Below are 24,105 nucleotides of genomic sequence, written 5' to 3' on the forward strand. Positions count from 1 at the left end.
ACTGGGGATCAAACACAGGTCCTTGTGCTTGGGAAGGATGTGGTGGCACCACTGAGCTAAATCCCTGGCCCCTGAAATACATTTTCTTTATCCAGTCTCCCATTGATGGGCAACTGGGCTGCTTCCAAGTTTTAACTATTACAAATTGCACTGCTATGAACATAGATGCATGCATATCAGTGAGGTATGATACTTTTAAATCTTTAGGGAAGATGCCCATCAGGGGAATAGCTGGCTCAAATGGGACCACCAATCCTAGCTCTTTGAGGCATCTCCATACGCATTTCCACAGTGGTTGCAGCAGTCTACACTCCCACCAGCAGTGGAGAAGCATTCCTCTTTCCCCACAGCCTCACCAGCCTTTGTTTTTTATTGATTTCATGATAGCAGCTATTCTTTCTCTGGTGAGGTGAATCTCAGTGTTGTTCTTATTTGCATTTGTTGAATGACCAGTGATGTTGAACATTTTTTCATATGTTTGTTTGTTATTTCTACTTTTTTGTCAGAAATGTCTGTTCACTTCAAATGTCCATTTTTGGATTGGGTCTTTAAATTTGAGAAGTCTGACTTTTTTAAGTTCTTTATATATTCTAGGTAGTCGCCCTTTGTCTGAGGAACAGCTGGTGAAAATCTTTTCTCACATTGTGGGTTGTCTCTTCACATTGTTGCTCATTTCTCTTGCTGTGCAGAAGCTTTTTAATAAGACATTCCACTTGTTTATTTGTGGTAGCTCACGGGCAACTGAAGTTTTCTTCATAAAATCCCAAAGGAGATTCTTTCATCACCCATCCTTATTTGCAATAACAAAAATATCTTACAATTAACACAATAAATAAAGTTGGCTTTCTATCAATTAGTAATAATATATAACAGTCATACCAAAACTATACATACACATCATATAGGAGAGTCATCAAAGATACAGTTAATGTTTAAATTTTCAAAAACTTACTACAGTAAAGGAGACATTGCCAAAAATGATGGGTTAAGTGTGTTGAAGCTAGGGGAATTTTGAGGGAATTAATGACATGTATACTTTAATGTAATAATTTTTAATTTAAGTGTTCATTGTCATTTTTTAATCACACTTCATTGATCAAACATTTATAGCAATTTCTGCCAAATAAAAACCTTACAGTGTATCTTCTTCCACCTTATTTACCAGATCTGGAATGGGGGTGGGCTCTGGTTCTTCCCCAGATTCAAAATGACCTTTCACAAAAGAAAAACATTGTGAATCAATTCAGGAATCAGGACAGCCACAGAAGCACAACCATAGACACTCATGAAAGAGGAGTCCTAAAACTGCTTCAGAAAGTGGTAAGAATAATCAGATAATTGTGATTGAAGCAAGGAGGAGTATTTCAGGGGATATTGCTGATAGTGTGTCTTTTACTGTAATACATTTTAAAAAATGGTTTTATCATTCACTATAATTTTCAGTCATACCTCATAGACTGCTCCCTCTACACCACTACCAACCCTGTGGAGAACTCACCCTTCCTTGACTTCTGTAGCAGCCACTTTAACAGTCTTCTCGTCCTGCTACAACCTCCTCAAAGTCTCCTCCACACTGACCCATAATTGTCTCAGAAAAACATCTAGCTTCTTCACTGTGGCATAGGATGCCTTGGTGACCTTGCCCCTGACTTTCTGTTTAAACTAACTCATCACTTACTACTCCCAGGCCTTGTAATTTAGACTCCACTTCCTGAACCACCTAGAGTTTCCATTGTCCACACAACCTCCTCATTCCTTGTTTGTTTATGATGTTTCCTCTGCCTGGAGTACCCTCTCCAACAGATCTACCTGACTGATTCCTAATCATCTCTCGGGAGGAGGTCTTTGAAGAAACTCTACAGAACAGCTCTGTACCTCACCTCATTCTGAATAAATTAAAATAGTGGGGGAATTAGGAGATCAAAGTAGAACTTGGTCAGGGGCTAGAGCCTAAAGAGGTCATAACTTTCGGCATGCAAACCCAGTGGTGTGTTAATAAAGGACCCCAGAGTTGGGAAATTCATCAACCCATTGCAGCAGAGCTGGGTGGGAATGAACCTTTCCTGATGGCTGAGGGTCCCTGGAGAAGAGCTGTGTACACTGTGAGCAGCAGATCCAAGGGGGAGGAAGAGAGAAACTGAGGTTGGAAAGCTCTGTGAGATTTCAGAAACTTACATTAAACAAGTCATCTTAATTCCATGGAACAGACTGAGTAAAGGGGCTGGGAGAGGCTAGACATGTAGGTTTAAAAATCTTTCCGCATTGATACTGGATGTGGGAGAAAAGCAATCCAACATTCTTCAGGTCTTACTCCACTGCTTGTTTCTTTGTATACCTTCCTTTAACTTTTTGTTCTTGTTTTTGTTTTCTTGTTGTTGTTTGTTAGAGACAAGGTCTCTGTATGTAGATCAGGCTGGCTTTCAATTTACTATGTAGACCAGGCTGGCTTTGAGTTCATGGTGATCCCCTTGCCTCAGCCTCCCAAATGCCCTGCCCTGACTTTTGCTGAGAGATTTGGAAGCACTTTCCCTTAGTCAGTGGTTTTCAACCAGGAGTGCTTTCTTCTCCAGTGACATGACAATGTCTAGAAAAATTTTGGGGTGTCTCAATTGAAAAAGAGGTTAACTGGCATTTAGTGGTTAGAAGTTAGAGATTCTGTTAAAGATCCTACAAGGCACAGGACAGCCATATTGACAAAGATTCATCGGCTCAATGTCAATAGTGTTTAGGTTAAGAAATCTCGCCCTAGGTGTTCACTGCCTCTAATTTCTTCTGTCCCACCTTTACCTCCTCAAAGCCCTTTCATTTCCAGTAGCTTGTAGATGATCAGTACACATTTATTGAAGGATTTAATGAAAGAATGAGTGAGTTATGTTATGAATATTAAAGCCAAATAAATAGGACACACGTGTAAATACCAAGTAGTTTCTCTAGTGTGAGAAACTGAAAGTGTAAATAAGAACTAAAAGGTATAAAACATCATGTGAAATAGGAAGAAAAGGTGCAAGGGGGAAGGGGAAACGGAAGGGGGAGGGGAAAAGAAAGAAGGGAATGGCATACATATGAGAAGAAGAGAAATGGAAACAGTCTTTATAGACAGGGAGGGGTGGAGGGGCTGAAGGGAGGGCAGGGGAAGGGCGAAAAAATAAGACCAAGATGGAGTATGAAAAGGTGCAAATTTCCAATGATGAATGTCACTATATTGTATATTTTAAATGTACCAATAAAATTAATTTAAAAACATTAAAACAATAAAAAGAGTTATTCAGCTAACACCTTTGATGACATAAAGACTATTTATACCCAGAGAAGCTAATTTGGAGGCTGAATTCATAGAGGTAGCAAATTTCTAAAGTTCCATACAAAATGATGTGTTTTAATTTTTGCATTTTTCCTGAATAGAAGGCCTGGGCTTTTTTGAGATTCTCAGATAAATCTATAACTTCAATAACATTAAAAACCACAGTTTAGGGATGCGGATTTAGCTCAGTGGTGCCACTCCCTGCCTCACAAGCAGAAGGTCCCAAGTTCAATCCCTAGTACCAAGCAAGCAAACAAACAAAACATTTAAGAAATCAGTTGAAAATCATACTTGAGATTTAGAGCAGCAGCCCCCCTTTTCTAAGACATATTTGTCCATGCTTGTCTGCCATGAAAAGATTATCTTATGATCCTACTCATTACCATCTAAGAATTTTTTTTTTTTTGAGACAGGATGTCACTATGTAGTGAGACTGACCTGGAACTCACTATGTAGCTCAGGCTGGTCTTGAACTCACGGCGATCCTCCTACCTCAGCCTTCCGAGTACTGGGATTACGGGTGTGCGCCACCATGCCTGGTCTCTTCATTCTTTTCTATTAGTACATGTTTACAATATAAAATAAATGTATTCATAGTAGGGCATTGGTGCACATATGTATCACATCTTGATCTTGTTTTTGGTTTTCTTTACTCCTCCTCTCCCTCCTGTCTTCACCATTCCCAAATTTCCTTCTTATTTTCATAAAGTTCATCTCTCTGTAGAATCTTAAACATTTGTTTTATGCCTAGTCTTCTCCTTTTGGCTTTCTGTGCTCTTTACTCATTATGACTGTTAGGTCACATCTGCTGTGCTGATGCGTAGGTAACCTTCAGATATTGTATCCTGAGCATTTCCTTAATCAATTTTATTTCATTTTGTTTCAAATTATACATTCCATCATCCAGGACTACATTCCATTTTAATAGAGACATTAGCAAGCACCTGCTTAATATACCAGGAAAGGACATGTCTGCTCACATATCTCTACCTAGTGTTAACCCTTGCAATTCAGAATCAGTTTGTGTGGCCCAGTTACAGATGAGCACAAAAAATTTCCTATGAGAAAGAGGAACCATCTCTCCAAGTGGACCCCTTTTATCGTTTGGCCTTTTAGTATCGATGCAATTGTCAGCTAAGTATTTTTCATCTCTAGAAGCTGGCTTCATTGTCTGAAAGAAAAGGGTAATAATAATGATAATCACCTCATAAAGGTGCATGCAGGATGCTTAGCTACATGAGCTTTTAATAAGTATTAACTACAAGCATTTGAATATTTTACTGAATTATTTTGAAGGGTACCAGTACTCAAGCTAACCACTACAGTTTTTCAGCTTCTTAGGAAGTTAATAAATAAGAACCTGAGCTTTCTTTTATAATAATTCAGATGGAATATCTTCAGACTTTTTCTTGAGAATTTTACTAAGGAGCAAAGAAGGAGCTTGAGGTTTTATTTGATGTAGGCAAACTACTAATAAAAATTTGCTACTCAATTTTCCCCTTTCCCAAAGTAATCTGTGTAAGGAAGATTTAGTACAATTTTTTTCTAAGCTGATTTGAATTATATCATCATTTTACAAGTTACTTTTCAGCACGTTGTGCTATTGATCCTCTAAAGCAACAGAAGAAAAAAGTAATGGATGGGGTGCTAACTGTGCTGACAAATCAGCAAAAAGAGAAGAGAAAAATAAAGAGCAGAAACCGGTTCACTTGTCTTTATTGATTTCTCTAGTGGTGAGACATAAAAAGGCATTGAAAAACAAGTCCGCCTCGCTTGCCTCCTTTAGAGTGTGTGTGACTGACTTTCTGTGTTACGGTTCTGATCTGGAATGTCCCTGAAAATTCTCACGCATTCAGAGATAAGGCTTTTGGAAGGTAATTAGATCATGGGTGTTAAAATACTCATCAGTTGAGTCCATAGCTAAAAAAGCTTTTAGAAGGTAAAGCCTATACAGAAAGGGTGGTTCACTAGGGGTGTGATCTGGCTTACCCTTCTGTCTCAGTTTTCTGGCCACCATGCTGTGAGCAGCTCTACTCAGCTACGCCCTCCCACAATGCCCTTTCTGCCTTGGGGCCAGCCGACTATGGACTGAGTCCTATGAGTCCTTCAACACTGTAAGCTGAAATAAACCTCCTCTCCTTTAAATTGTAAGTGTCAGGTACTGTGTCCCAGTGATAAGAAAGTGACTAAGATAGTATATATCCTCTATTTTAGGATTATGGGTGAATTTGTATGAACACAAATTCAGTCCAATGAAAGGCAGGTTGGCATCACAAAGGAGAATCAGTTCATGGCATGGTAGGCAGAAGGCGGGAAGCAGTGAGCCTATCTCCTTTCTGTCCCTTTATATTTCTTCCACGCTATAAGCCTATTGATTGGTGCTACCTATATCCAAAGTGGGACTTCTCTCTTCAGAAAATCCGTCATCCACACTCAGGACTATGCTAACCAGGAGACTAAACTAGATGTCACACATCTTTAATTCCAGTATCACAAACCCTAGATTCAGCCACCTCCAGAAAGTCCCACCTCTGAGAAGGGCCGTCTAGATACAACCACAGCAGGTGTTATTTAGTTTGCTTTTACTTTTGGACTCTAGAAATCAGTAGTGTTCATTAGACTCTTGGGCCTCTGGATCTATACAGGTCATCTATTTTGTCTTATTTTCAGTATTTTTTCCCTTTCAACCCCAAAGCTCACTCCAACTGGCATTCACACTAATAGTAACTTATATTGATTGGCTATTGTTATGGCTTGTATCAAATGTGCCTCCAAAGCCGTATGAATTCGTAGGTGAAGCTTTTGGAAGGTGTCTGGATTATGGTTGTGTGATGCTGGATTAGGGTGTGTGATGCTGGTATTAAAGGTATGTGACCACTAAATTGGGTTAGCATAGATTTAGGGCAAGATAATGGGATGGCACAACCTGAGGGTGGGTGGTACCACTCAAAAGTCTTGTAGCCTGGATAGAGTAAATGGGAGAGGGAGGCTTACTGCTTGCTGTTTGCCATTCCATGGACTGTTTATCTTCTGTGATGCCACTCTGCCATGCCACCCTGCCTTGGAACAGGCCTTAGTTACTGTTCTCATTTCTGACACCCAAAGTTAAAGGAGGAAAGGTTCATTTATCTCAGTTTCAGGCCATAATTGGCTAGCTCTAAGGCATGGTAGCATCACAGAGAAGAAACAGTTCACAGTGGGCAGAAGGTAGCAAAGCAACAAGGAACCTTAATAGTGTCTTTCTGCTCCTTTTTTTTGGCACTGGGGATCAAATTGGGAACCTTGCACTTGTGAGGCAGGCAGCAGCACCACTGAGCTAAATCCCCAGCCCTCTGCTCCTTTTATTTTTGCTAGGCTTCTTAGGGCAGTACTCACACCCTTAATTCTAGTACCCTTAATCCTAGCATCACATGATGAATCAATTCAAGCGTCAGACATTCTAGATCCAACCACATCTGAAAAAGAAAATGACCACATAAGGCTTTGAGGGAACATCTAGACACAAGCCACAACACTGTACAAAGTGTGAACTGAAATAAATCTTTACTCCTTTGACTTGTGGGTGATTTGACATGTATTTTGTCTCAGTAATGAAAAAAATAAGTAAAACGATTACATTCTTAGATACACACATAACTCAAAACTGTGTATTGTTTTGGTCACTTAGCACAATGTTGTTAGGATATATCTGTATTGCTATATACACATCTATAAATTGCTTCTTTATTGGTTTCATTGTTTATTGAGAGAGTGTCTCACTGTGTAGTTCAGGCTGGCCTTGAACTCACAGAGATACTGCTGGCTCAGACTTCTGAGTGCTGGGATTACAAGCAGGTGCCACCAAGCTCAGCTTAGTGTATTGCTTCTAATTACTTTATGGAACTTTAAGTAGTATTCAGCAGCTACATTTTATTTATACAGTATCCTACTTTTGGATCTAGGTTGCCTCTAAATTACTCTTACCACTTTCCACTTCATATGAAGAGCCTTGTGTGTGACTATTTATGGAGCTGTGGAAATTCAGGAGTAGGACAGAGAGGTCTCTAAGTAGAGAAAACTATCAGTAATGCCACACACATATATAATGTATATGTATACACATATACGATATATGCATAATATATAATATATGTATATATCATACATATAAAATATATGACTATACAGTATTCATACGTAACATATAAATGCACCATATATACATATATATATTATTATATATGTGCATATAGATATTCATTCCAGAATGGCTATTTCTATGTCCATTTCTGTTTCCAGGCATCACTAATTCCTGATATGCTAGTTCTAATTTTACTTTTCTAACATGTAAAACATAGTGTTTCATTGTTCTCTTAATTATCTTCTCTCCCTTCTTACCACCACTAACTGGTGAAGTTGAACAGCTTTCCATATATCCATTAGCTCTTTGGATTTTCCATTTTGTGTATCACTTCTATAGCCATAACTTTTTGTTCTGTATTTTTACTTTTAATTTTTTTTTCTTGGACAGTTCTGTTTATTCTAAGATTAGAGCTAGCACATATCTTTTTTTCTGATGATCTTTTTGTTAGCCTTATTTTGGTGACCATCATTGAACAGATTCTTAAATTTTATAAAGTCATCGCCATCAGTTTGGGATAATATTATTTGTACTTTTTTGATTCAAAAAGCCGTTCATCAGGATAAAATTAGAAGAGATTCTTTTACATTTTATTTTATTAACTTTATATTTTTATCTTGCAGTTTGGGAACCTTATTTCATTTGGAGTTCACCACATAGGTTGTGACATAAAGAGTTATTTTTTTCTGTATGTGGCAAGCTAGCTCAGCCAGTATGATCTGTTAAAAATCTGTTTTTCTTTTCAGATTTGTGATACTTCCACAATGATATGCACAGTGGCCTGTTCATAAGCTCTCTGTTTAATCACAGTGATGTATTCACTTATTTGCTTTTTGTATTTCTCTATTTTGTAAAAATACCACAGTTTGCATTACTATGAGTCAGTGCCATGTATTAAAGTCCAAGTGTTATCAACCTACTTTGCTCTTCCCTCTTCAAAATTGGCTGACTCATTTGCAGACTTCTATTTTTCGATATAAATTTTATGCCCAGTTGGTTACACTTCTAAAAAAATACCCTGCTAAAGTTCATTATTATCATCATGTCACTATGAGGAGTAAACTGTAATGTAGCCAAGTAATAAATAGATATTTTACTTCTCTACTCAGATTTTCTTTCACTGTTTGAATAACAAATTAATGAAAAATGTTCAAGAAATTTTATGCATTTCATATTTAAGTTGGTTCCTAGGTACTAGAGTTTTTCTTATTGCTACAAATGCTAGCTATTACAGTTTATATTCAGATGTCCACAAGGGCCTCAATGAGCTCAAAGGCAGGGCTCATGAAAGGCAGTTGGATTATGGGGCCCTGCAGCTGGCTCGGTGTGGGAGGTGGAACCTGGTGCATGGTTGTTAGACAGGGAAGCGCATATTTCCACCCAGCTCTTCCCTTCGCTCTGGCTCCCTGTCCTCCATGAGATAAGCAGTTTCCTCCCCCTAAGCCCTCCCCGCACAGTGCTTACTGTGCAAGGATGAAACCTCTAAAATGTGAGCCAAAATAAACCTCTCCTCCTTTAAGCTGTGGATGTTGAGTATTTTCTCCCAGTGACAAGGTCAGTGACTAAGACTGTCTTTTTAAAATTAATGTTTTTAGCTAACTACTTTGGGTTAAAATTTTAAAACAGATTTTATTTGGCAAGTTTGATAAATTCTCCTAGTAGTTCTGATATTTTTTCTGTTAATCATTTTGCACTTTTTTCTTTTTAGTAGCCATGAAACATAGTAGTTTTTTTCTTTCCAGTTCTCTCTCTCTCCCTGTCTCCCCCACCACCTCTTTGCCTTTGCTTCCCAGCCATCAAACTATACCCTACTCTCTTTTTTGTTTTAATATTTTTACTAGGCCATCAAATCATGATGTAGCAAACAGACAACCTTTAATTTCTTTATTAAGTATAATACTGGCTACAGATTTTTATTTTATTTATTTACTTTTTGTACCGGGGATCGAACTCGGGTCCTTGTGCTTGCAAGGCAGGCCACCGAACCGCTGAGCCAAATCCCCGCCTACAAATTTTTAATTGATAGGCTTTATCTAGGCAAAAATTTCTTTCTAGTAAGAGGGTTGCATCTAATATACAGGAATAATTAGGTTTTATTTTTCCCCATAGCTAAGAATCTAAGTTTTTTTGTTTGTTTGTTTATTTGTTTTTGTACCGGGGATTGAACTCGGGTCCTTGTGCTTGCGAGGCACGCGGCGGAACCACTGAGCTGAATCCCCGGCCCTAAGACTTTTTCTCTTTTAATCCCTTAATGTGCAGATTTTCTTACATTAAACCGCCTTTGTATTCCTAAGATAAAATTTGCTCAATCACAATTTTGTTCTTAAAATGTTCTTTTGGATTCTAAGTGTCTCCCCTAAGGTGTCTGTGATAAAGGCTTCCTCTCCGCCTGGCAATATTCCGAGTGGTAGAAATTTTAAGAGGTGGGGCCCAGTTGGAAGTCTTCAGATCACTGTGTGCCCTGGAAGGCAATAGCAGAACCCTGACAGCAGGATCTTTTTTCTCTCTTTTGCTTCCTAGCCATGAGTTCAGTGTTTTGCTCTACCGCATATTCCATGATGAATGAGGTGTTACCGCAAACCCCAGAAATGGAGCCAACCTATCATGTGCGGAAATTTTCTATAAGTGAACCAAAATAACCCTTTTCTCTTTATAAATTTATCTTAGGTATTTGTTATAATGCTACAAAAATCCTCAACTTGATTGTTCAACTTGCAATTGTACAACTTTATGCTTGTAAATGTTTCACATAGGAACTATATTTTGAACTTTGAATTTTGATTTTTCTTCCAAGCTAGTGATATGCGATGTGATGACATTCTCTCATGATTCCAGGCAACAGCAGGGAGCAACTGGAGTAAGCAACTGATATTCAGCAGTGTATTACTAAACTATGGTGTTAGGATAGGTTAGGTGCATTAAATGCTTTTTTTTTTCTTTCTTTTTTTTTTTTTTTTTTTTTTTTTGGGGAGAACTGCAGCCCTTTTGCTTAGAGAGGGAGGCATCAGAATCACTGAGCCAAATCCCCAGTCCATTAAATGCATTTTCAATTTACAATAACCCCACTATAGGCTAAGGACCATCAGTATCCACCAGTTAATTGTTTCTTTTAAATTGTTTTCATCTCTGCACGTAAGCGAAGTGTATTTGCATATATTTTTCTTGTATTATTTTCATGTGAGCTTTAAGTCAAGGTTTTACTAACTTTGCAAAATCACTTAGTTTACTTGTTTTGTATCTTTTCAGAATAACTCATAAAGTTTGAGTTCTTTAAAATTTGGTAAAACAACTCTAAAAATTCTTTGATAACCATAAAAACTTTAATTGTGTTAGTTCATTAAACTTTTCTATTTCTTCTTTTCCCAATTATACATTTTATGGTTTTTAAAACAAATATATATTTTACTCAGCATTTTCATTCTTAGTTGTTTTGCTCTCTACTCTTCCTCCTTTTTTCTTTGAGTTTACTTTTTTGTCCATTTTCTAGCTTCCTTGGTTGAATTCTAAACTCATTTTTTTTTCAGGCTTTTTTGTATTTTTTAACATTTTTTTTTTTCAAATCTTCTGCCAAGCATGGTGGTGTGTGTCTGTAATTCCAGAACTCAGGAGGCTGAGGCAGGAGGATAGCTTCAAATATAAGGCCATCTTGGGCTACATAGTGAGTTCAAGACCAGCTTGAACCACTTAGTGAGACAAGGTCCCCTGCATCTCCCTTATATTTCATATTAGAAATGTTTTGATCACCTCCTATTTCCTACAATGGTGAGTAAGGGATTCCTCTAGACTAGTAGTATGAGCTAGCCAAACACAGTAGCCTGACATTGGACAGATAAGCTGAACAGGAGTGTATCAGTCACTTACAGTCTTACCCCAGTTCAAGAAGATATGGCAGGTCAGGCAGGGCCACAGGGTATTAGGGAACAGAGAAAAAATAAGGATGAGGGGGATAGGCTTTGTAGTAGCTAGAGGGAGAAGTGACCTCCAGATTCCACAGGAGATGTGATTGTCTTTTTTGAATAATTTCATGGGTTGACAGAAGAGTAAAGCTTATTTGGCTGAAGACAGATGGGGTGCAGGATCAGCTGGTCTAGCTGTTTGGGGATTGTTGCGGTTTAAATCAGGATGCTCCTCCAAAGCCACACATACTCACCGGTGGCTGGATCACCGGTGTGTAATACTTGTCAGTGCATTACTGATAATTTCATAGCTAAATGTGAGGTTGGGCAGCAATCCTGGTGAAGAATGTTGGTCACTGATCTTCCTCCCTCCTCCCTTGGTCACTCTCCCCGCCCTCCGTCACGTCATGAGCTCTTTCTCCTCTGCTGTCCCCTTCTTCTGCTATCCATAGCCACCCTGCCACGGAGCCAGCCATACAAAGTGAAATCTATACAAACTGTGAGCCAAAACAAACTTTTCCTCCTTAGGTTTCTAGTGTTAGGTATTGAGTCTTAGCAGGGAATCCGGGTGGGTAGGGAGGCTGTCCTATTGATGTAGCATCATATTAGGCAAGAACAGGAAAACTAATTGGTTAGACTTTTCAGGGTTTCCCATTTCAGGCACGCATACTGGCAATTATATTCTAGAAATTTTGATATGAAGTGATTTGTATGTATTTTATAATTTTTTTCATGATTGATTCTTTAACTTGAGGGTTACACACACACACATGGTCTTAAATGTTAGTCTGTTGTGCCTAGATATGTTTTTTCATCTATTTTGTTAGTCCAAGAATGCATTTAATCTAAGATCTTTTATATTTCTTTAATCCTGAAAAATTATTGTTTACTATCCCTTCAAATATTCCTTTCCCTCCATTTATTTCCTCTTTCTACAGATCTCTGTTATACAGGTCTTAATTTCTGTAACTTCTATATTCTGGATCTCTTGTGTTCTTTCCTCTTATATATTCTTCCCTACTGCTTCCTAGGAAAGATCCCTAGCTGATTTTACAGTCTACTAATTCATCCTTGGATATAGTGAGTTCTGTAACTCACATTTTCATGCTGCACTTATTTGATTCATTCTTACAATGATTTGTGTTTCTTTCATTTGTGTTCCTAATCATTTCCCTTATTTCCTCGAGGGTTTTTATTATGCTTTCAGAAATGTTTTGTTCCTTTTGGTACATGAATAGTGAGTCATCCAGGACAGATTGTTCAGTTTGTCTCCTTTCATAGTGCTTGTACTTCAGAGAACTGCTTCTTCGTCTGGCAGTGTTTCCAAGCTGAAGGGGCGAAAGCTTCAATGTCGTCTCTACCTATCAGAGTGCACTTGGCACTGGGAATGGAATACTTCTCAAGCAAGAATGTCCTTTGGGTTATAATTTACCCTCTACCACTCACTCTGCCTTTCTCTTTACCATCACCAGGCAGCCTGCTTAGCCCCCTTCCTATAGCTTAGTTGGTGGAACAAATCTTTATGAAGGACAGAGAAGCAGAGAGCCAGGACAGAATGCTTACGCGTGATCTCCCCCATACGTTCTCTTTGCTGTCCTCCCAAGCTCTCCCTTGGCTAACTCTGATCCAGAGCACGAGCCAGCCATTGGCTCTGGACTACCATGATCTTTTATTCTTGGCCAACACCCTCTGTAACACCAAGAACACTGCACAATTTCCATGGCAGACTGTCAGATTCCCTAGCCACTTTTTCTCCCTTTTAGCATTCAGTCCAGCGGTAGTTTAGGGAGAAATCATCCCCTAGTTTTAGTTCACTCCTTTCAAAGGATCAACCCATGACTAACTGGGAACACCCACTTGCTTACCAGGACTCATAAAATGTGCTTAAGACAATATGTCTGCAGAAATGTTAAGACTGAGTCTTTCATTCAGAAACCTCTGACTCTGCAGAGATCGCCTATGAGGTGGCAGTTTGTGTTAAGATTTAAAAAGTAACAGAGGTGGGGCCAGATGACAACATGGGCTTTAACATGCTCATACACTTCAGCCATCTTTTTTGGCCTCCAAAAACTGTATAGAAAAATTTTTATTCATTCCCCCATCCCATGTAAAATAATCAGTAGCTATTTGTCCACAGTGATGTGAATCCACACAGTGGGGCAAAGAGCAAAGCAGATTTGCAGTAAGAAACTGGTAGAAGGGCAAAGAGAAACATTTCCTTCCATAGTCAAAGCATTACGCCTAGATGAGGGTTACTGGTTTGACTCTAAAGTTAAAATGTCACCATGCAGTTTCTCCAACAGCAAAAGCCAATTCTAATAAACAAAGCACTATACAGTTTTCCTTTGCTTTTCTAATTATAATGTCCCCTCTGATTTCTACCCTTAATATGATTCTGGTCAGAAGCAAGCCAGATAATTGAATAAAGACAGCTGGATTAGTCACTCTAAATTACCTATATTCTACAGAAGGAAAAAAAAACTACCAAAAATCTACAGTCAATTATTATTTCCTCCCCAAGCGAACACGTGCAGGGAACTATTCAGAAAATGTTATTTTATTTGCATTCTGCATTTATGTAAATCCTCAAGAATAAGTGGTTTTCAATGACATTATCATCCCTCCTTTGTAAGTAGATAATTAACTGACGGGTACATGTTCCAAAAGAAGGATTTCACCAAATAAGGGGCTTTGTGAATGCAAATGCGCAAAGCAGCACACACAGGATGAATAGAAAAATATTACCCCCAAAAGGGAAAGAACATACCTAAGTAACAGCATCTTAGGAATATTAATGTTATGCATGTACTTCAGATATTCTTGTTAAGATATCTCCAATGGAGTCATAAAGAAAAATGCTTTTTGTTGTAGTCAGGGTTTGCAAGGGAATAGATTTTAATACAGGACACGTAATTTACACAACTATTTGAAAATATTCACTCAAAAAGTCAAATGCTGAGGAGTACAAGAGATCTATCCACATGCTAGAGACCCAAAGAATCCAGCCAAGGGCTTGGATCCCACAGCAATGATCCACAGAAGTCCAGCTGAAGTCTCGGAGCCTAAAGCAATGTCCCCCACAAGTCTAGCCAGAGGCCTAGAGCCTACATCGATGTCTCGTGCAAATCTGCATCAAGGATCTGTACCAGGAAGGCACAAAGGCCAGTGGTGAAAGTTAGAAAGTCTGTGCTGATGGGATGAAGGATCTGTGCTGGAGCCAGGAAGTGATGCTCGCAGTAAAGACCAGAGCTCCCCTGAAAAAAAAAAAAAAAAGAAGAAGAAGCAGTGAGTTCATATCAGGAAAACCCATGGCAAGCTTTTCCAGAAAAATCAATAGCATATGATCTTTGCCTCCAATTCTCCTTTTATTCTGTTGGCAACAATGCTCAGGTGGGTCTTCCACACCCGGAACCATGTTGATTTGGTCCAGCTGGGCTATCCACGTTGACTATTAGTTAACCCACCAGGTTTCAACTCCTGCGCAATTTGAAGTGGGAATGAGAGAAACCAATAATCTTGGCTTCTGCTAAGACCCCAGCCTAGTTTCATTCTTCCCCCTCCATCTGGCTGTGGTCAGCCAGAAAGATGGAACTGTCCGTGTCTACCTCATTATGTGAATCTTCTCGGGCTTCAGAGTGCACCCAAATAGCAAGGACAGAGCCAAGAAAAAGACAACAGATCAATGACTCCTCTGTCAATACAGAATATACACTACAGACTATTTATGTTAATGTAGCAGTTTTTCCTGGTGTCATACAGAACTAGAATCCAAAGCTTTGTGTGCAGTTTGGCAACATCTATTGATTTAACTTTCCCTTTTGCCACACATATGCACATTTCTCCCCCGCTTTTTTGACAGAGTTCCTCCCCCATAGTTAGTTACCTGAGCTGTCCATTCATGTTTTATTCCTTCTCATTTTTGTTTGAATGTGCCCTCATTTTTAAATTGTAATTGATCCACTTATATCACTTTCAGTTCTGTTTTGCTCACACCTTATTTTCCTCTGCAAACTAGTGTCCTTTTCTTTTCCTTTCACAAACCTCCAAATATATATGCAGACTTCAGCACACAATAATGAAACACGCAAAGGTCACTAAATTCTTCTCATGTAGTTTAATGACTTCCCTCATTGTCCTTTGCATTGATCTATCTGGTATATTTGATGCTGTTGAATGCCCACTATAGTTCCTAAAATAATACCTCACTACTGGTAAGAGTTATGCACACTATTAAGCATTTTGTATGCATTAATCTATGCATATTTCAAATGATCACATAGGTGGAAACTTTTATTTCCATTATTTAAAACATAAAGTAGTGGAATCTAGAAGGATTAAGTAATTCCAGAAGGTTCCTCAATAGGAAGGAAAGAAGATTTAATCTGAAGTCATGTTCAAGCCCATTCCCTACCCAGCACACAGATACTCTTGCATCACACAGTACGAATTTGTCTGTTCACATTTGAGTCCGTATTCATCTCTAAACCCAACACACACATTCCATTTTGGCCCTCTGCTCTTCTCTCTCTTCACTCTTCTATAGGATTTTAATGGTATTGGACAGCTCAGGCTACCATAACAAAATACTTCAGCCTGGGTGTCTTAAGCAACAGACATTTATTTTCTGTTCTGTAGTGTAGAAAGCCTGAAATCAGAATGCCAGTGGGGTGAGAGGTGAGGGGTTCCTGTCTTGCTCAGTTACCTTCTTTCTGTGTCCAAATGGGACTTTTTCTCCCTTGTATTCATTCAGGGAGAAAAAGAGAGATCTCAGATGTCTCTTTCTTTTCTTATAAGGTGAACAATTCTATTGGATTGGGGTCCCACCCTGTCTTAGTCTCTTTCTCATTGCTGAGACACAATACCTGATATCCACAAATTAAAGGGGAAACAGATTTTTAGGGCTCATAGTTTGTAGAGGTTTAAGTGGACAGTAGGCTGGTTCCAGGTCAGAAGTGACAAGGTGGAGGGTCCCGCTGCAAGGAAAGCTGTTCACATCATAGTGGCTGGGAAGAACCAAGAGAGAAAGGAGGAGCTGGGGAGGGAGATAAACCCTTTCGGGTCACACCCCCGGGGATCCTCCTTTTCTGGCCAGACCTCACTCCCAGGTAATATGAGCCCAGGTAATCCATTCACCTCCCAAAAGTCATACCTGGGAGTACACAAGGCTTGTGGAGTTCATCTAGATATAAACCATAGCACACATTTTGGCTCATTTAACCATACTTTTCTCTTAAAAGCCCTATCTACAAACACAGTCACGTTAGGGACCAAGGCTTCAATATACAGATTTGGGGGAGTACAATTCAGTCTATGGCAAGTAATAACTGAAAATATCTTCTCTCCTCTAATTTTCATTCCTTCTCCTTAGCTCTAACTAAATCTTTCTCCTCAAATCTTCTACCATCACCACAAATTCAAGAAATCTGAATTTTTGCCTTTTATTTTCTCTATCATGGAATTATAATAACTCCTATCTCACTGTAGAGTTAAAAATTTGGATAATTTTGAATAAACTTTTATTTAACTCTATTATCTGTGATCACCAAAGAATTATTTGTCCTTCAAGTATGTCTGATAATCACTACTTTCTGTTTTTCCATATCACATTATGGCTTGTATCTAGACGTCCCCCAAAGCCTCACACGGTCACAGATGGGGCTTTTCAGAAGTGGCTGGATCTAGAATATGTGATACTGGATTTAAGGATATGATGCTTGGACTGATTCATGTTGTGATGCTAGAATTAAGGCTGCCCCAACCTGGGGGTGAGCCATACCCACTCCAAGTGAACACGTGCAGTAGCTGGATTAGAATATAAGGGACAGAAAGAGGGCTGTTATTATCGGTTGATGTTTGCTGCTTTTTCTGCCTTCTGCCTGCTCTGAACTGTTTCTCCTCTGCCATGCCACCCAACCTTGGAGTCAGCCAATTATGGACTGAAACCTCCACAAACTGTGACCCAAAATAAACCTTCCCCTCTAACTTTAAGTGTTGGGTATTTTGTTCCAGAAATCAGAAAAGTAACTGAGACAATCACTATCCCATCCTTTATTCTCTGTAACACTATTGCTGTATATGAAACACTCCAAAACTCAAACTTGAAGTAATATTTTTCTGAATAAGAAAACTTTATTTTCAATGAACTAAGAGAAATTAGTAGTACACACAAATCAAATTAGCCTGTACAAAATCTGGCAAAAATGAATACACGTCTCAGGAAAATAAAAACTTGTATAAACATTTTATTACTAAATTTATTGAGACAACCTGAGATTAATACAATTTATGTTTGGCCTCTACAACTACAAGAGGTATCTAAATGGTGGCCATTGGCTCACAGACATGTATTAGTATAGTAAACTGCTGCCTGGCTTACACTGGTCATTGAAATTGCTGCACATCCATTTTCATTTTCTTTTCTAGTGACCAGCAGTGTAATGATTTTTAGGCAATGTAAGACATTCTCTAGGGTTCCCCATGTAAGAGTAACATCATATGTTGAAAAAACATCATGCTATTTTTCTTTTCCTGGAGTGTATATACATTTTTTGGTGGACTCTGTTTACTGAAATACTTTTGAAACAGAATAGAGAATTTGGGGGATTATCTGAACTTCTTCCTATTTCTCTGTCTTCTAACTTGTTCTTTATTTATACACGTATATATTTGAGTTTCTCATATAAGGGAAACCATATGCTATTTAAGCTTGTGTGTCTGAGTTATTTCACTTAAATCAGTGTGGAAATTTCTCAAAAACAAAAAACCCTAAAAATGGAAATTTCCTTTGACCCAGATATCTCCTTTCGAGGTATCTTTCCAAAAGAGTTCAAAGCATTGTACTGCAGGGATACAAGCATACCCATGTTTACTGCAACACAGTTTGTAATAGCTAGATCTTGGAAACAGCCCCAGTGCAGTACTATTCTGTCACACAGGAAGATAAACTTGAGTCATTCATAGACAAATGAATGCAACTTGAAACAATTCTTCAGCATTCACCATGTGTTTATGGGTTGGCTCAGGGCTAGCTATGAAGACTGGCTCAGTAGGTCTTCAGCTCTTTCTCTCCGTAGGTCAGTTAAGACATGATTTTCTTTTGGGGATGGTAGAAGCCAGCCCAGACACACAAGTACACAAGTGCTTATCTTGTTCTTCTTCATGTAATCTCCACCAATATGAAACTGAATCAGATGGTCAAGTCCAGAGCAAAGGGTTGGAAGGCATGGAGTGAGAGAGAAAGGAGCAAATATGTGAATCAGCACTTTATCCAACTTCACACTCTTATTTATATATTATAGCATGTCAGCCTCTTAGTGGCTTTTTATGACTATAGTATCATCTTTATCCAGTGTTTCTTGTGAACATTTCTCAGATTACTCTTCTAAACATCACTTTTGTCATATTATTAATCTGTTCTAAAATCATGAATGGATCATCATTTCCAACTGTAATTATGCTTAAAGTGTTTCTCCTAGACAGTACTTCCAAAAGGCTTCAGAAATTGACCATTCCTTTTGTTATGTACATCCTCCACTCTAGCTACAGGCCATAGTCTGTAGCATTTCAGGAGTATCTTACATCCATTCTCATCTTGTACTTTAGTTTATGTAGTTTATCTCACCTCAAATCCTTTGTTATCTCCCCAGTGCTAGTTACTTTTGCTCCATAAAATTATCCCTAACTTTTCTACCTTTTATGCTATTAAATCAATGTATTCATTCTCTTAGGGAGAAGTTCACTTTTCTTAGTATTTCTAGGTCCTAGCATTGCACTAAATGTTGAAGATAACACAATGGAAAGAATTCAGCCTATTATCATGTGTTGGTTTACAATCCCTTCTGGAAGATTGGTCTGATAGTGCTACAAAGAGGTGAATACAAGGTACACACAATTTAATCCTGTCTTAAAGAACCATGGAAAGATATGTGGAGAACAAGTTGTCAATGGGTAAGTCTGTGTGATGAATGAGTGTTATTCAGGCAACAAAGGATTAGTGGAAAGCAGTCAAGGTAGAGGAGCTGAGACAGGAAAGAAAGAGCAAGCATGCTTGTAGAGCTGTCCGTGATTCACATTCCATGAAACATTAAGAAGAGGGAGATAAAGCTGGAGAAGAATAGTGTATATAGGGCATCTGAATTCATAATAAGGGAAGCACAGAACCAGTATAAATAGGAGATTCACATGAATAACCTTTTAGACCTTTCAATAATATAACATCCCACTGTGCTACTCATGCCATAGGCTCACTACCACTGCATTAGTGTGTTAAAGATCACCTGCAGACAATAGACTGAAAGAAGAGAAGCAAAACAGGAGGGTGTTATAACAGTAGAGGAGAGAGGTAAGTATGGATCAGACAAGGGCAGTTGAGAAAAGATGATTTTAGGAATATTTGGAAGTAGATTAAAATGAAATAAAAGCAGCTATTAAATGAAGTAAGTATGTGACAGAAAAGTGTCAAGATGTGCAAATAGTGCTACTACTAAGGAGGGGAGCTCTGCTACCCCACCCCCACCCCTCGGGGAGCACCACCTCCCATCTGAACCTGGGCTGTTTGCAGGGGAAGGCAGCTGGAACCCGCAGCAGAACCTTGCAGAGTTCAACCTTGCAGGAAGTCAGGGAGCTCACCTTGGGCCTTGCAGCCAGAAATCAGCCTGAATCTCAGGGGTCTGCTTCTGGCTTGCTGAGCCTACTTGACTTAGATCCACACCTGGCTGCCCATGTTGTCTATTGTGACAGCACAGACATGCCCTGAAGGAGGCCCTTCATTTTTAGTTTTAAAATTATTTCTTTTCCTCTTATTTTCAATTTTTTTCTACTTTTTTCAAATTTTCTCTTTTTCTTCTCTTCCTTTTTCCCCTTTTCTTTCTCTCACTCACTTTCTTGCTCTCCCACATTGTTCTTCATTTCCCTTTTTGTTTCTATTCCTGCCCTAATTCAAATTTCTTCTTTCTTTTTCTTTTCTTCTCTCATTTTCCTTCTCTTGATTGTCATTAGTTTCATAGGAAACTGAATACAGCTTCTAGCTTCCCTGTTGCTGTTAGGTTGTTCTATTCTTGACTTTGCTTTTTCATTCTATCTTTTCTTCTTGTCTTCAACAGTTTCCTAGAGTTTGTGTGATCTTCCTGTATCCTCTGGCCTCACTTCTAACCTTTCCCTATCCTTCTACCTATCTATCCCTCTCTCTCCAATGCCTTCTAAGTCCCCATCCTGAAGGGTATAGTTGTTATAATGAAGAGTTTATTCACTATAAACATATTTTGGGATGGTCCTAAATTTTGACTTAAATCAGATGGTTAAAGGTGATAAATTAATAACTACCACAAATTGTCATTTTCTAAGCTGTCTTCATGCTATTGTGTTGCTGATTGTATCACTTGGACTAAGGTGTTGTAATTGATCTAATGAGTTGTTTTTCCTGGTATAATGAAAATGAGATTGCCTCAGAGTCATTAGAGAGTCAAACCCTAAAGACCAGCCGTATTTGGAAGATCAAAGTATTAACCCAGGAATTAAACCATGGACAGTACCAAGAACAAAAATACAAATGAATTAAATTTAAGCAAGGCACAAACAGAGACTTCTAGTTCACTAAAGGCAAATTCTGGGGGAAATGAGGTGGAAAACTCTGATAATTAACCACTTGGACACCCTGAACTCATAGCACAGGAAATAACAAAACATATGAATGAGGCTTTAGAAAAATTCAAAACAGAAATAATTTCCCAGATAACTACAGAGACGGTGAGCAGAATGAAAGACAGGATTGGAGACTCTAGAACAGAAACAGATTTAAAAAAAATAGATGAGCTTAGGAAAGAAATGGAAACCATGAATGCCCAACATAAAAAAGAAATGGAATACATAAAATAGATTCAAAATGATATCCAGGAGATTAAAAACTGTATTGAAAGTATATACAACAGACTGAGCCAATTTGAAGACAGAATACCAGACATGGAAGACAGGATGGTGGTCAGTGACTATAAAAAGAGAGATCTCTTAAACAGAAATCAATCCACCAGCTCCTAGATGACACAAAGAGTACTATAAGACCAATAGGAGTCCATGAAATAGCAGGAGAAAGTACAAATGACATTAAAAACTGTTCACAGAATTAATGACAGAAAACTTCACAAACAGTGCAAAAGAATTTGACAATATAAATAAGTGAGGCATATAGGGCTCCAAATAGCCATGATGAAAAAAATCTACACCTAGAGATATAATAATCAAGACCCTGGAAACCTAACAGAAGAACAAAATACTACAAGCAGTTAGAGCAAAGAAACAAATCACATGCAAAGGAAAGCCCATCAGAATCAGCAGACTTTTTAACACAAGCCCTCAAGTCAAGGAGAGCCTGGGGTGAGGTATTTCAAGCCCTAGAGGAAAACAACCTCCAACCTAGACTGATGTATCCTGCAAAACTGTTTTCAAAACTGATGGGGAAATAAGATACTTCCATGACAAAGAACACATGAGAAATTTCACAAATACTAAACCAGTTCTTTAATGCAGGGAGCTTGAGTGAGTAGGAGAGAGGTGGGAAAGTTAAAGTAGGAAAGGTCAGGATAAACAGGTAGAACAGGAACAGTATCACCTTGATGCTAATTAAGTAATGATACCTGTTTCAGGTATCACCAAGCAGACAAGTAAGATGGTCACCTATCCTGCTTATAAGTTAGGACAGATTCAAAGAAGATTGAGGCTTAAGGGAGCACTACGGTTTATATTATCAGAGATCCAGATCAGCCCAGTTGTTAACTATAAGTGGGGTACAAAATCACTGAAGGTAACACTATGCGCTTTTCTGTGTTCCCTCTTTATTGAGTTTAGAATACTGATAGTCCTAACAATTTCCTTTTCTACCACATCCAATGACGGGGTTTCTAAGAGATACAATTCACCACTACTCATTTGACGAAGCCAAACTAATAATGTTCTATTAAGTCAGAAACTAAAGAATTAGGTTCAAAAAAGTTAAAGATAGCTTTGCATTTTAAAAATGTTATTTTCTCTTTCAGGGCTTTAATTAATATTTTATTTTCTTTATTTATATTTTTTGCAGAACCAGGGACCAAACTCAGAACCTAGTACTTGCAAGGCAGGCATGGTGCCACTAAGCTAAATCCTCAGCCCTAATTAAAATTTTCATATCTTGAGAAAAAAACTTCCCTTTGCTGGACTAAATGACCAAAATATATAGATCAGATCTTAAAAATGGAAGTAGCTATCATTTTTATTAGTTATATTTAAAGTTTTGCCCCCCCAAAATAGTACCCATAGATATGACAGCTCTATTCTCAAGGGAGAGAAGTGTGTACTTACCAAACAGTTTACAATGCATTAAGTTACTGGGTAGATAAGCGACTCAAAGCCTGTAACAATGCAAAAAAGTATTAGATCACCTATCACTCCCCTCCCCCAACTAGGGTAGGATTCTTCTTTCTGGTATGTTTGTGAGGAGTCTGTTCAGTCTAGTTTTAAAGGTCTTAAACTTGGAAGCTTTAATCATCTCCTTTAGAAGGCTTTCCCTACTATCATAGAAAGTATGTCCTTAAGGGAAATTCAGTGATACTTAACCCATATTTTACTTGTTATGATTTCCTATTACCCTAATTAATACCTTTCTCTGAGCTGTTCCTTGTGACTCATCTACCAGGTATCACCTCTTCCTCTGTGGTGTTTTTGCCTTTCAGATCCCTTGCGTGTGGACAGTTATCCTGTGTCTCTAGTCAGTCTTAACAGTTAGGAAATGTTTAAGCCTGTAGTACCAATAAATCAGCTCAACATATAATTAGAGGCTTAACTCTGTGAAGAGAAGATGTAACCCATTTGTTAATAATATCACTTAGGTCTTTTGAAAACATTCCTGCCTAAAATAAGTGAGTCAAATTTGGAACCAGCCTTAAACAAAATGTCAAAATAATGGCTTTCTAGGACATTAGGAGCCAAATTCTTTCACTGAAAATGCAGAGCTAAGAATTTACTGTAGTTTGCAGCCATTTATTCTACAGCAAGTTTGCTGTTTGCTTTTCCAAAGTTGATTAAAATTTAGACTGAATTAACACCATTCATGTGCAAGATGCATTCATTTAAGCCTCCAAATTATACTCATTTTATAGATAACTATGTCAAGTCCAAAAAGTTAAGTACCATGCCCAGTACAACAAAGTAGATAGTGACACACATTCAGGATATTCTCCTAGGTCTTCTGACTCCAAATCCTGAGCTCTGGAATGTTTTCCACTTGATTATGAGATGACAGGATTATCAGTGGACTTCAGCCTCCACCCACAGGCCTTAGCAAAATATCTGCTTCCTGTTTTACACTGTATCATAAAGCATATAGACATAAAACCAAGCGTGCTTATGGATGTATGAACCTTGGTGCAATTCATGCTTCCTTGCCCAGCCTACTTACATCACTTCATTGTCTGTTTTTGTGTTTGTGACTGCTTTCCTCTCTAGCTTGATCACACCCACTTCACCAGCCCAGGATAGGAAAAGATGAGTAAAGGCAAGTAGAAATTGATTGCTCTAAGTTTCCTCTCAGTTCCCATCTCTGGTTTATTCTTCCCTGGAGTCAGAAAGACTAGAGAAGAATAATTCTTCTCTACCCACTTGATAGGAAACCCATAATTTCCAGAGAGCTATTCCTTCTGCTTCTCTGTTTCTACTTGAGTGGAGATTTGTTCACCTCAGCCTTCCTCATGTTAATGCAGGAGGAGAAAAGGGTAAGCTCCAGGGGACTCATCTCTTTTTTTTTTTTTTTTTTTTTAATT

At 38.4% G+C, this 24,105-nt stretch overlaps 1 long non-coding RNA gene across 1 annotated transcript in view; it reads right to left on the reverse strand.

Moving 5' to 3' along the window:
* Positions 1-18,039: 18,039 nt before the first annotated feature.
* Positions 18,040-24,105, reverse strand: part of LOC104847847 — a 32,116-nt gene continuing 26,050 nt past the window's right edge. The window contains exons 2-3 of the long non-coding RNA XR_776250.2: positions 22,649-22,698; positions 18,040-18,498 (exon numbers count right to left, since the gene is read on the reverse strand). This is a non-coding gene — a long non-coding RNA (uncharacterized LOC104847847). The remainder of the gene's footprint in view (positions 18,499-22,648; positions 22,699-24,105) is intronic.

This window comes from Fukomys damarensis, unplaced genomic scaffold, assembly GCF_012274545.1.
Source record: "Fukomys damarensis isolate Sample0158 unplaced genomic scaffold, DMR_v1.0_HiC HiC_scaffold_4, whole genome shotgun sequence".
In the NCBI taxonomy this organism is placed as follows: Eukaryota; Metazoa; Chordata; class Mammalia; order Rodentia; family Bathyergidae; genus Fukomys; species Fukomys damarensis.